Genomic DNA, 14,967 nt, shown 5'->3' with positions numbered 1-14,967 from the left:
TGATTAAAACTGTATGATATGCAGAAACATACCAAAAAAATGTGAATATATATAAAATTCCATATAGGAGTGTACAAAAATATACAGTCAGTATGCGTTAGAATAAGCAGTGTTATAAAAACATTGCTATGTGTAAAATGCATAACAAAAATGTGTGTACACTACAGTATAATTGTACAATACATCATGTGTTCAAAAAATACAAATCAGTTTATTAAAAGCCCATATCACATAAAAATATTATTAAAATGATATATACTTATAGAGAGGTCTTAAACGACCCTGAATCTGGTGGCCCTTAAGCCAGATTTAAAAAGCATCTTGTACACTTATAATCACAAATGGTACTGTAAAACGTATGAAAAAGCAGCATCTTCCAGATCACGTCCACTGAACCTGTATGAACACATGAATATGTTTACCCACATGCACACACACACCCATACACATATATAAATGATAAAAAAAAGTACTCAACGGATCCTAAATACAGTGACCCCCCCGACTTATGATGGCCCCGACATATGATCATTTCAACATATGATGGCCTCTCAGAGCCCATCGTATGTTGAAGGCAGCCTTGACATATGATGCTGCTGTGTGTCGGGGCCATCGTACAAACAGCTATCTGACAGCGCAGACAACTTCAGCAACTGACAGATAGTTGTTTAATGTGCCCCATGTGCCCCATTCTGCCTCCTGTTACTCACATGCTGTCCTGCTAACTCACGCAGGCTTCCACTGTGAGCTCCGTGTAAACCCCGCCCCTCCAGTGCAGCCATAGCCAATAGCCTGGAGCATCTTGCTGCAGGCATCCAATGAGCTGCTGGCTGCCCTCCTCTTCCTTTCCTATAGAGCTGTAGTCGGCAGGATCGTAATGAGGACATTCTGTCCCCCCTGAAGGTATTTAAAGAACTGTACAGTACTGTATGTGATGTCACACATCACATACAATACATATACACACAAGTGTGCCTCCAGCTGTTGCAAAACTATAACTCCCAGCATGCCCAGACAGTCAATGGCTGTATATGCATGCTGGGAGTAGTAGTTGTGCAACAGCTGGAGGCACCCTGGTTTGTTAAACACTCCCCATACACTCCACATACAGTGGTCATCCCAGAACCAATTGGCAGTTTCCCATAGAGATATGTATTCAACATACAATGGTTCCGAGGCCCCAGAACCAATTACCATTTTTACATAGACATATGTACTCGACATATGATGGTTTCAACATATGATGGTTCTCCTGGAACCAATTAATATCATATGTTGAGGGACCACTGTACAATAAACCAATAACATACAATACAATTGGTGAACTACTCAGAGCTCTCATAGGAAGGGGACATTGTTTTCATTCAGGCCCAGGGACTTGTGGTTTTCAGTAGGAAAAGTGTATCCTTAAAGGGGTACTCCGGTGAAAAACTTTTTATTTTTTATATCAACTGGTGCCAGAAGGTTAAAAAGATTAGTAAATGACTTCTATTAATCTTAATTCTTCCAGTACTTATTAGCTGCTAGATACTACGGAGGAAATTATTTTCTTTTTGGAACACAGTGCTCTCTGCTGGCATCCTGACCACAGTGCTCTCTGCTGACATCTCTGTCCATTTTAGGAACTGTAGTGTACACTTTATTATGCACTTTACACATAGCAATGTTTTTGTAACACTGCTTATTCTAACACATTTCGGCCATATTTTTTTTGTACACTCAAATATATAGAATTTTATATATATTCACATTTTGTTGGCATTTTTCTGCCTAGCATCCATTATTACTAATATGTCTAGATACACGTCTATACAATTTTTTTCACTTCTCATTCACTTGTCTATGTATGACATTTATCTGACATATAATGATTCATTATTTGCCCTTTAATTCACTTTATTTATTTATTTATTCATTTTTTGTGTGGGTTGATATAATTTATGCACCTTTTCCTTTGCACATTATTCACGTCTCACTTTTTGTTTAGATAGTGTTCTTTATATATATATATATATATATATATATATGTATATATATATATATATATATATATATATATATATATATATATATCCCTCTATCTCCTTATACTTATCTATTAGTCTGCCTCTTATTTAATACTAGTCACATTGTCACCTCTTTACAGCTGTCCCTCTGCCTTTCATGTGTGACCAGCGCTGCACTATTTCTGCAGAGTATGCGCGCGCATGGTTTCTATATTATGTCTCTTTGAACTTTGCGCAGCTCTTCTCACTCAGTGCGCACCAATTCTTATCCTGGTTCTGCGCTTTATTATTGAATTTGCACTGCGCATGCATGAGTTACCCGGGACTTATGGGATTACGTCGGCTGACGTGCCGCGTCATCGCGCATGACCAGATCGCACAAAGACGACAGCCACCACACAGGTAACTTGTGTGTTGTTTAATTATACCTCGCTCTCTATTGGCTGAATAAACACATATATATATATATATATATATATATATATATATATATATATATATATAATGTGTAAACCATGAGTACAATGACTCCCTGAGGAAGCCTAATGGTGAAATGGCGTTGGATTGCTGGCGAATTGTGAGGGCATGTTTAAGGATTGTTATGCTGCTATGGCATGTGGGGTTTGGGAGAATGAGTTGTGCTACATACCAGTTATACTGGAGGCTTAGTTAAGTATACATGACTTTCCTCTGAGGTCTATTTCTCCCATTTCCACATGCAATCTCAGCACTTTCATACATTTTGTGACCATGATCCTTTGCATTTTTTCTCTTTAAGATATTTAGTGCTTTGATTGAGCAATACTGTCTGGGTTATATACACCGGCGGCCCTGTTAGGATTAACTTGCTATTGTATGCACTTTATCTTTTTGTACTACACCTCACATTCATTAATGTTTGTCTGGCTGTCTTTTTGTCCTTTTTAAGTGTTTTTATATGAATTTCTAATAAAGATGTGTTCAGTTTTTCCATAATTTGTGTCTGGTGTATGGTGTAAGTGTTACCGTTGAACTTTTCACACTAGACCAGTATATTTGATGCAGATATTTAACCCACTAATTTGGGTTATAATGATTATTTCAGGTATTCTTACAGAAGGACAATCCAATATGGATTTTCAGGCATGGGAAGCTTCATGGTTGGAGCAGGCAAATCTTTTATTCTCTGGCAAAATGACAGCCAGTGATGATCCGGATCAGTGCAATATTATAGAGCTTAAACACCTAGGAATTTATTACACTACTAAATGAATATCTGGTGGAATCGGGCCTCACTTGAGAACTACCTTCATAAGCATTTCATACCACGTGGACTCAGAGTACAAATATTCCCCTCCTCCAGCCTTGAACATGAGGTATATGTGAAGAAATAGGAAGAAGCATGCAATATTTGCTCACAAACATTTGTGATGATTATCATGGAGTATAATACTCAAGTACTAACTGAACTAGCAACACAGATTGAGAAGACGGAGGGTCAAATCACTACCAGTTTGATGAATAATGAGTTCTCTACTTTTAAAGGGGTACTACCTTTTTTCTTTTAAATCAACTGGTGGCAAAAAGTTAAACATATTTATAAATTACTTTTATTAAAAAATCTTAATCCTTCCTGTACTCATTAGCTGCTGAATACTACAGAGGAAATTCTTTTCTTTTTGGAATGCTCTCTGATGACATCACGAGCACAGTGCTCTTTGCTGATGTTATTATAATAATAATAATAACTCTTTATTTATTGTTGTCCTTAGGGGGATTTGAACCCAAGTCCCCAGCACTGCAAGGCCGCTGTGCTAACCACTGAGCCACCATGCTGCCCTTAGCATACATCTGCTATGCACTGTTGCTAAAATGGACAGAGATGTCAGCAGAGAGCACTGTGCTCGTGATGTCATCAGTGTTCCAAAAATAAAGGAATTTCCTCTGTAGCATTCAGCAGCTAATAAGTACTGGAAGGATTAGGATTTTTTAATAGAAGTAATTTACAAATATCAGTAAATGAAGAAAAAAGGTGTCCTGCACTCACCGCTTCAGTCCAGGTAATCCTGCTCCCATCTCGGGTCACGACTCGAACACGGAGGACATGGGAAGTGGAGCGCTCAGAGGCGACTGCCGGCGGTTTCACGCATAGGAATGCGCTTCATCCGGCCTCGTTAACGTCATCGCGCTGTGCGAATTATAAAGGTGCAACTGGTGAGTCACGTGATTCCAGGTGAACTCTCACCCCGTGTTGCATTAAGAAATGAACGGAACAAAAACCACATAAGGAAGCAAAAAGCAAGTTAGGTAAGTACATCAATACTAATAGACCTAGAACTGCCCTGAACAAAGAGAAATTTATAAAAAAGGGGAAAAATCTAGTTTATCATTTAACCCTAACGGCCCCTGCACGTCAAGGCACAATATCCATCGCGCCTCAGCTCGCAGGAGCAGATGGAGAATAACCAGCTTCTGGCACGAGGCTATAGGAAAGAAGTGGCAAGAAATGCTCTTTTGCACTATAAGAGCTCCCACCCTATCGAAACTAAAAATTCTATTCCGTATAGCCAGCTTCTACGTCTAAAAAGAAATAATAGCAAGCAGTCTGATTATGAGGAACAAGCAGGACACTTACTTACACGCTTTAGACAGCGACAGTATCCTAATGAAGTATTGGCACGAGCTTACAGGAGAGCTGCAACTAAAAACAGAGAGGACTTACTTATAGATTCAAAAAATAAGAAAAAAGATTTTCAGTCTACTACTGAACAGAATTCAAGATTTATGTTTGCTTTTAAAAACAGCCCTTTGAATCATGTAATTAAATCTGCCATCACCAAGAACTGGCATCTACTTATGGCAGATCCAGACATTGTGAATACAGCCCAGAATAGACCTATAGTGACCTTCAGAAAAAACAAGAAGATCGCTGACTTATTGAAGGGTCAGAAGTTGAATAGAGAAGCACATCCCAAGGAGACTTGGTTGTCTGGTATAGCCCCGAAAGGGAATAAGAAGTGCAGTTTCTGTCCTCAATGCCCTCATAACATCAATGCGATTTCTATTAAACTAGGGAGTTATGTTTTTGAAATAAAACACCTCATCACCTGCCGGAGCACCTTTGTTGTATATTTTTTATTTTGTAGTTTCCAATTCTTTTATATTGGAAAAACTGAGAGACAGCTCCGGGCCCGAGTACGAGAGCATATGTACTCAGTTCGAAAAGGAGGCGGATCCCCAAGATTTGTTCAGCATATGCAATCCATACATGGTGGAAATTGCACCACGTTAAAATTTGGAGGTCTTGAAACAATCCCTTGTCACCCTTCTGGAGGAGATAGACGCCGTCTGCTCCTGCGAGCTGAGGCGCGATGGATATTGCGCCTTGACGCGCAGGAGCCGTTAGGGTTAAATGATAAACTAGATTTTTCCCCTTTTTTTATAAATTTCTCTTTGTTCAGGGCAGTTCTAGGTCTATTAGTATTGATGTACTTACCTAACTTGCTTTTTGCTTCCTTGTGTGGTTTTTGTTCCGTTCATTTCTTAATGCAACACGGGGTGAGAGTTCACCTGGAATCACGTGACTCACCAGCTGCACCTTTATAATTCGCACAGCGCGATGACGTTAACGAGGCCGGATGAAGCGCATTCCTATGCGTGAAACCACCGGCAGTCGCCTCTGAGCGCTCCACTACCCATGTCCTCCGTGTTCGAGTCGTGACCCGAGATGGGAGCAGGATTACCTGGACTGAAGCGGTGAGTGCAGGACACCTTTTTTCTTCATTTACTGCTATTTGGTGACTACAGTCTTTATTGTCCTAGCACCTCCGTTGCCAGGGTGGATTTCCAGACTAGCGGGACGCCGTCTCCATCTCGTGGTCTTAGGAGGCCTAAGGTATCGGTGCCACTGTTGTTTCTTTTTTACTTTTAGTAATTTACAAATATGTTTAACTTTCTGCCACCAGTTGATTTAAATGAAAAAAGGATTTCACCGGAGTACCCCTTTAAGCAAGAACTTGAGGATGCACAAGTGATTTGGGCAAAACAAATCAAATTAGTGAAATCAATACATTTGAGAGACTCAAATGATGCCTTCATGAATAAGGTTTATAAATGGAAACAAGGGAGAAGAGAGAGACGCAATAGATCACCCTCTGTCTCCTCATCTGCCTCAACAGGGGTTGAATCCATTGCCTCATCCTGCACGTCGATATTCAGTATGAAGGGAAAATAGGAAACTATCGAAACAAGACCAACACAAGAGAGAGAAATGAAGCAGTGAATACCAGGAGCAACACTACAACTCGGAAGGTAATTTACCTGTCCAGTACAGTTCTTACCCCTGAGCATTAATAAGTCTTGAGTTTAGGTCTAACTTTTTCACCTGCCGCTTCTTTTCACTGTTTTACAGCAGTAAAAGACCTCCAGCTATTTGCGAGGAAAATAGTTTTTAAAAAGATATTTCACTCATCACAAACATATACACCTTTTGATACATCTGGTGAAATTGAAGCAGTTCAAGCATTACAAGATCTTCTTGGTGAGCAGGAGTCGGACCACACAGGTATGTTTCCAAAGCACGTTCTTTTACCTTCCAAGTACTTTCCTCAATTATCACTGTATCCCAACATTGATATTTTTGTAAAACTAGTAACGTCCGAATTGGAAAAAATCCCCAATAATAGATCGTATGATAACCTTACTGGTAAACAGCGGAGTGCACTGATGGACCCTGGCCGGATGGACGACATTGTCCTCAAACACTCTGATAAGGGTGGCAATGTCGTCCTCTGGCCCAGATCTATGTACGAATGAGAAGCGCATAGACAATTAAGGGAAGGCCTTTGTTACAAACGACTTACTTTCAATCCCCTTGTAGGCTACAAACAGGAATTGGCTGAAATTCTGGAGAGGGCACTGAGTAAAGGACTAATTAATAGAAAGCAACTAAACAGTCTCCTACCAGAATTTCCATCAGTGGCAACTCTGTACTTTTTGCTCAAAGTCCACAAACAACTTGATAATCAACCGGGGCAGCCAATAGTATCGGGTAGCAACTCCCTTTCTAAACCAATTTGTAGACTTCTTTTTGAAACCGATAGTTGAATCATTGCCTTCACATATTAAGGACACCACGGACATCTTGAAGCGATTGAGCTATATTCAGCTTGGTGAAGAGACAATGTTGGTAACCTGTCGTGATGAGCAGCAGGGGCCATATTCGAATTTGCGATATTTCGCAAATATATTGATGATCATTCATCATATGTTCGCATATTTGCTATGTTCGTTCACTTTTTTTCCATGCGAAAATTTGCATGGAAAATGTGCATAAAAATTTGCATATGCAAAAAACAAATATTAGTCATTACGAATATATAGCACTATATTCAAAATGTTTGCAAAATCGCAAAGTGACAATATTCGCAATAAAAATTAGCATTACGAATATTCGTGCTTAACACTAGTAACCTGTGATGTACAATCTTTATATATATATCAATAAGACACTCTGATGGAATGACTGCTATACAATTCTTAATTGGAAGAGAATTCTGGCCCAGAAGGAGATAAAGTGGATTTTCAAATTAAAAACCACAACTCCCTCGGGCCTGAATGAAAACAATAGTATTGTCCCCTTCCTATGAGAGCTCTGAGTAGTTAAGTAGGATCAGCGGCTATTTCATACGTTTTACAGTACCATTTGTGATTATAAGTGTACCAGATCCTTTTTTAATCTGGCTTAAGGGCCACCAGATTCTGGGTCGTTTAAGACCTCTCTATAAGTATATATCATTTTAGTAATGTTGCTATTTTTATGTGATATGGGCTTTTAATAAACTGATTTGTATTTTTGAACACATGATGTATTTGTACAGTTATACTGTAGTGTACACACATTTTTGTTATTATGCATTTTACACATAGCAATGTTTTTGTAACACTGCTTATTCTAACACATATTGACCGTATTTTTTTCTACACTCCTATATGGAATTTTATATATATTCACATTTTGTTGGTCTGTTTCTGCCTATCATACATTATTGTCCATATGTCTAGATTTTTGGCACAATGTGGATTCTAGGTGCATTCACCATTATTAGTGTTCCCTATGCCCCTCTGTCTCCATATACTTATCTATTAGTCTGCTTCTTCATTTAATACTGATTTAATGCTAGTCACATTGTCAACTCATTACAGCTGTCCCTATACCTTTCATGTGTGACCAGCGCTGCACTAGAGTATGCGCGCGCATGGTTTCTATATTATGTCTCTTTGAACTTTGCACAGCTGTTCTCACTTAGTTCGCGTGCGCACCAATTCTTATCCTGGCTCTGGGCTTTATAATTGAATTTGCTCTGTTCATGCGTGAGTTACCTGGGACATACGGGATGATGTCATTGCGCATGCGCAGACCGAACGAAGATGGTGGCCACCATCGAGTCCACTCAAACACAGGTAACTTTTTTAAGTTGTTTATCCCCTTCAAGCAGAACACCGCCTTTATACGGCGGATGATGCGATACTTTCGTGCATTCCACCGTTAATAGGCGGCGTTCATTAAATGCTCACTCCCGCGGCGCTGATTGGGTTAATTAGCTAAAGCCCCGGGGTGTCTGGCGGGAGACATCTTGCGCCCGACTGCCTGAGACTCCATTTGATTAACCCAATCAGCGATCGGGTGTGCAGTGCTGGCGGGTGTGTTGTGGGTGCGCGACGGGTTCGGCGGGTTCGGCGGGTATGCGGCAGGATCAATGGGAGCTGCAGGTGTCCAGAGGTCCGGCAGCGGCATTCCACAATGAGAGGGGTAAGTGCCCTCCCCCTTACAAGTTGCAAAACTACAACTCCCAGCATGTCCAGACAGTTTTGCAACATCTGGAAGACCACAGTTTGGAGACCACTGTGCAGTGGTTTCTAAATTGTTGTCCTCTAGATGTTGCAAAACTACAACTCCCAGCATGCCCAGGCAGCCAATGCCTGTCTGGGCATGCCGGGAGTTGTAGTTTTGCAAGATCTGGAGGAACACAGTTTAGAAACCACTACACAGTGGTCTCCAAACTGTAGTCCTCCAGATGTTGCAAAACTACAACTCCAGCATGCCCGGCTGCAAACGGTGTCTGGGCATGCTAAGAGTTGTCATTGCGTGCCTCCAGCTGTTGCAAAACTAACACTTCCAGCAGGCCCAGACAGCCATTTGCTGGTGCCAGAAAGTTAAACAGATTTGTAAATTTCTTCTATTAAAAAAATCTTAATCCTTTTAGTACTTTTTAGCAGCTGTATGCTACAGAGGAAATTCTTTACTTTTTGAATTTCTTTTTTGTTGTCCACAGTGCTCTCTGCTGACACCTCTGTCCGTGTCAGGAACTGTCCAGAGTAGCATAGGTTTTCTATGGGGATTTTCTCCTGCTCTGGACAGTTCCTGTCAGCAGAGAGCACTGTGGACAACACAAAAAATAATTAAAAAAATAAAGATTGTCCTCTGTAGCAAACAGCTGCTACAAAGTACTGAACGGATTAAGATTTTTTTAATAGAAGTCATTTACAAATCTGTTTAACTTTCTGGCACCAGTTCATTTAAAAAGAAAAGTTTTCCACCAGAGTACCCCTTTAAAGTGACAGAGGTCAGATTTGCAAAAAACGGCTGGGTCTTAAAGGTCAAAATGGGCTGTGTCCTTAAGGGGTTAATTATATACCTCGTTCTCTATTGGCTGAATAAACATATATATATATATATATATATATATATATATATATATATATATATATATATATATACTTTGTAAACCATAAGTACAATGACTCCCTGAGGAAGCCTAATAGTGAAACAGCATTGGGGTGCTGGTGAATTGTGAGGGTATGTTTAAGGCTGGAACTCCACTGAGGGTCTTTTTGTAAAAACGCCGTCAAAAAATTTTCCCGCATGGAGTTTTTTCTGTGAAAAAACGCTGCGTTTAGATGTTAGCTGCAAGTCAATGGTAAACTGCAAAATGCCAGATTAACTTGGCGTTTTTCAGTTTGGCGTTTTTTTAATCCTTTTGGCGTTTTTCAGCAATTTCGGGCTCAGAGGCTGCATTTTCAAAACGCCTGTCAAAACCTAGTTTGGCGTTGTTTGCCCTGAAATCATGGCGTTTTCATCCCATAGAAGCCTATGGGAGAGCAAAAACGCCAAGAAAAACGCCATGTTGGTTTTAAATTTTGCGTTTTTGCAGACGTTTTTTTATTCTTTTTTGGACTTTAGCGATCCCAAAAAAATGATGGAGATACCTTTTTTTTATTAAAATTTCGTAGGGTACCATAAAAAAATTAATAAAAAAGATACAGTAGTGATGGAAAAAATTGTACCTAACGAAATTTATCTTTTTTATTATGAAATGTTTATAAATTTTTAAACAGGGATCAATTTATGTGAGTGGGTAAAGCACTAAAAATGTAGCCGACAATTATAAAAATGTAATGTGTGCGTGTTTTTCATTTTTTTTAAAAACATTTTTTAGGTAGTACTACTACTCCCAGCATGGAACACACTGTTCCATGATGGGAGTAGTAGTTACCTGTACTTACTGACAGATCGCCTGTTGCGATCCTCCTGTATAATGTATAGATGCGGTGGCCGTTCTTCTATGGTCCCCTGCACTCACGTATATATACACATATTCATATTTCCCGCAGAACTGTGATTGGCCAGATGGTTCCAGCCATATACATGTGTATATATACGGCGTGCAGGGGACCATAGGAGAGCGGCCGCTGCATCTATACATTATACAGGAGCATCACAGCGGGTGGCAGGAGTGATACCCGCAGTGATCTTTCCTTAACTACAAGTACTACTACTCCCAACATGGAGTACACTCTGCTCCATGCTGGGAGCTGTAGTACCTGCATTAATAGACAGATCACAGTGGTTGTCAGAAGTTACACTTGCTGCGATCTGTCTATTAATGCAGGTGCTACAGCTCCCAGCATGGAGCAGAGTGTGCTCCATGTTGGGAGTAGTAGTGCCTGCTAAAGGACACATCCGAGCGGGTGTCACTACTGACACCCGCTGTGATCGTCCTGTCTATAGCAGAGATGCAGAGCGGCTGTATACATCGCTTGCATCCCTGCTCTGCACTATACTCCGGGCCGGCCACTCATTCATTCATCTTTTCCTCAGAGCTGTGATTGGCTTCAACCATCTGACCAATCACAGCTCTGGGCGGAAAATATGAATGGCCAGTGATGTGAATAGAGCAGAGATGGGAGCGCTGTATAGAGCCACATTGCTGCTATATTATGGACAATCGCATCGGGTGTCAGACTGACACCCGGGGTGATATGTCTATAGTTCAGGTACTACTACTCCCATCATGGAACATTCTTGTTCCATACTGGGAGTAGTAGTACTACATAAAAAATTTGAAAAAAAGCGGAAAAAAAAAGTTAAACACACACACACACTATCAAAAAAAAAAAATTCTACATGCAATCTCAGCACTTCCATACCTTTTGTGACTATGATCCTTTGCATTTTTTCTCTTTAACCCCTTAAGGACGCAGGACGTAAATGTACGTCCTGGTGAGGTGGTACTTAACGCACCAGGACGTACATTTACGTCCTATGCATAACCGCGGGCATCGGAGCGATGCCCGTGTCATGCGCGGCTGATCCCGGCTGCTGATCGCAGCCAGGGACCCGCCGGCAATGGCCGACGCCCGCGATCTCGCGGGCGTCCGCCATTAACCCCTCAGGTGCCGGGATCAATACAGATCCCGGCATCTGCGGCAGTTCGCGATTTGAATGAATGATCGGAACGCCCGCAGCACTGCTGCGGGGATCCGATCATTCATAACGCCGCACGGAGGTCCCCTCTCCTTCCTCCGTGCGGCTCTCGGCGTCTCCTGCTCTGGTCTGTGATTGAGCAGACCAGAGCAGGAGATGACCGATAATACTGATCTGTTCTATGTCCTATACATAGAACAGATCAGTATTAGCAATCATGGTATTGCTATGAATAGTCCCCTATGGGGACTATTCAAGTGTAAAAAAAAATTTAAAAAAATGTAAAAGTAAAAGTAAAAAATAAGTGAAAAATCCCCTCCCCCAATAAAAAAGTAAAATGTTCGTTTTTTCCTATTTTACCCCCCAAAAAGCGTAAAAAAATTTTTTTATAGACATATTTGGTATCGCCGCGTGCGTAAATGTCCGAACTATTAAAATAAAATGTTAATGATCCCGTACGGTGAACGGCTTGAACGAAAAAAAAAATAAAAGTCCAAAATTCCTACTTTTGTAATGCATTTTATTAAAAAAAAAATTATAAAAAATTAATTAAAAGTTTTTCATATGCAAATGTGGTATCAAAAAAAAAAGTACAGATCATGGTGCAAAACATGAGCCCCCATACCGCCGCTTATACGGAAAAATAAAAAAGTTAGAGGTCATCAAAATAAAGGGATTATAAACGTACTAATTTGGTTAAAAAGTTTGTGATTTTTTTTTAAGCGCAACAATAATAGAAAAGTATGTAATAATGGGTATCATTTTAATCGTATTGACCCTCAGAATAAAGAACACACGTCATTTTTACCATAAATTGTACGGCGTGAAAACGAAACCTTTCAAAATTAGCAAAATTGCATTTTTCGTTTTAATTTCCCCACAAAAATAGTGTTTTTTGGTTGCGCCATACATTTTATGATATAATGAGTGATGTCATTACAAAGGACAACTGGTCGCGCAAAAAACAAGCCCTCATACTAGTCTGTGGATGAAAATATAAAAGAGTTATGATTTTTAGAAGGCGAGGAGAAAAAAATGAAAACGTAAAAATTAAATTGTCTGAGTCCTTAAGGCCAAAATGGGCTGAGTCCTTAAGGGGTTAAGACATTTAGTGCTTTGATTGAGCAATACTGTCTGGGTTATATACACTGGCGGCCCTGTTAGGATTAACTTGCTATTGTATGCACTTTATCTTTTTGTACTACACCTCACATTCATCTGTGTTTGTCTGGCTGTGTTTTTGTCCTTTTTAAGTGTTTTTATATGAATTTCTAATAAAGATGTGTTCAGTTTTTCCATAATTTGTGTCCGGTGTATGTTGTAGGTGTTACTGTTGAACTTTGGCACTAGACCAGTATATTTGATGCAGATATTTAACCCACTTTTATTGGTTATACCTGTCAGCCATGAGGCGTTATTTAGGGAAATACAGGCACACGCAGATATGGCAGCAGTGTAATGATGAAAAAATAGGTTAACATTTTGTATTTATTTCAATATCAACTCCTTAGTTATTACAAAAGCTGTAAAAAATTTTGTTTACAAAAATTACTTGCTTTTTGTGGGACAATTGTTACTTTTTAATGGCATAATTTGGAGGTACATACACTCACTGGCTACTTAGATATACCTGTTCAATTGCTTGTTAACATAAATAGCTTATCAGTCAATCACATGGTAGCAACTCAATCCATTTAGGCATGTAGAAGTGGTGAAGACAACTTGATCAAGCGAGCATCAGAATTAGGAAGAAAGGGAATTTTAGTGTCTTTGAATGTGGCATGTTTGTTAGTACAAGAAGAGCCGGTCTATGTATTTCAGAAACTGCCGATCTTCTAGGATTTTCACATGCAACAATATCTAAGGTTTAAAAATAACGGTCTGAAAAAAGAGAAAATATTAAGTTAACTGAAATTGTGGGGAGGGAAATGCCTTGTTGAGCTCAGAGGTCAGATGAGAATGGGCAGACTGGTTTGAGATGACAGAAAGGCAACAGTAATTTAAATACCCATTTAAATCCAAGGTAAGCAGAATACCATCTCTGAACTCAACAACAGATCTAATGGGCTACAGCAACAGAAGACCAAACCACATGTCACCCCTGTCAGCTAAGAACAGGAAAACGAGGCTACACTTCGCACAGGCTCACCAAATTTGGACGATGGAAAACGGGAAGAACATTGTCTGGTCTGATGAGTCTGGATTCCAACTGTGACATTCAGATGGCATGTAAACAAGATGAAAGCATGGGTCCATCTTGCCTTGTATTAACGGTTCCGGCTGGTGGTGGTGTGGGGGGCATTTTCTTGGCACACATTAAGGCCCATCAGTACCAACTGAGCATCATTTAAAGACAACAGCTTACCTGAGTATTATTGCTGCCATGTCCGTCCCTTTACAAAAACAGTGACTCCATCTTCTGATGAATACTTCCGCCAGGATAAGGCACCGTGTCACAAAGATCATCATCTCATACATGACAATGAGGTCGCTCGACTACACAGTAACCTGATCAAATTCTAATAGAGCACCGTTGGGGTGTAGTGGCATGGGAGATTTGCATCATGGATGTGTAGCTGACAAATGTGCAGCAGATCTGTCTCTTCCTGTGGTGCTAAAGGTGGTATCCAAAATTTAAAAACTTCTGTTGAAGGTCACAGCCCTTGCAAAATGGGTGGAAACCATCTAACAGTGACATTTAGCCACGCTGGAGGGTACCTGGGAGGAGGCTGTGAGTCGGCCTAATGCTGCCGTAATTGCCCACTGGCCCCTGTTTTGCTTATCACGTACAGGTAGGTTAGCGTTAGGTCCCGTGCCATTTGAGAAACCTTAGCGTTGGTGTGCGGGCTCTGGTATGCCCTTCATATAAGGATACACTGGCGAATGTCTCAATTTTAACATCAGTGTTGAGGGATAGCCAATGTCATTGTATACATCAACCACAGTAGTGCACCTAAATTCCTGTATTGTATTATTCTAATTGTTACACATCCACACCATCTATCTGGTGTAGAAAACCATTGTGGTACTTGTAGTCCGCTGCAGGCATCCTCCATTGTATGCATTTTTATGCTGGGGATCGCCCCTAGCAACGGACTACAAGGGCAGGATCTGCTCCCCCAGTATAAATGCACAACCGCATTTGGGGTTGAGCACCTCCAGCCATTTGAGACCACATTTTTTGTTGTTGTTTAACAGTGACATTTAGCATTATCT

The 14,967-nt window shown here is 40.3% G+C and overlaps 1 long non-coding RNA gene across 1 annotated transcript in view; it reads left to right on the top strand.

The window, feature by feature from the left end:
• The first annotated feature begins 6,218 nt into the window (after positions 1 to 6,218).
• The window catches only part of LOC130277582 (uncharacterized), a 126,372-nt gene continuing 117,623 nt past the window's right edge, over positions 6,219 to 14,967 (top strand). Inside the window, exons 1-2 of the long non-coding RNA XR_008845476.1 lie at positions 6,219 to 6,296; positions 6,397 to 6,549. This is a non-coding gene — a long non-coding RNA (uncharacterized LOC130277582). The remainder of the gene's footprint in view (positions 6,297 to 6,396; positions 6,550 to 14,967) is intronic.

Source organism: Hyla sarda, chromosome 6, assembly GCF_029499605.1.
Source record: "Hyla sarda isolate aHylSar1 chromosome 6, aHylSar1.hap1, whole genome shotgun sequence".
NCBI classification, from domain to species: Eukaryota; Metazoa; Chordata; class Amphibia; order Anura; family Hylidae; genus Hyla; species Hyla sarda.
This window is presented reverse-complemented; position numbering and strand designations above follow the sequence as displayed.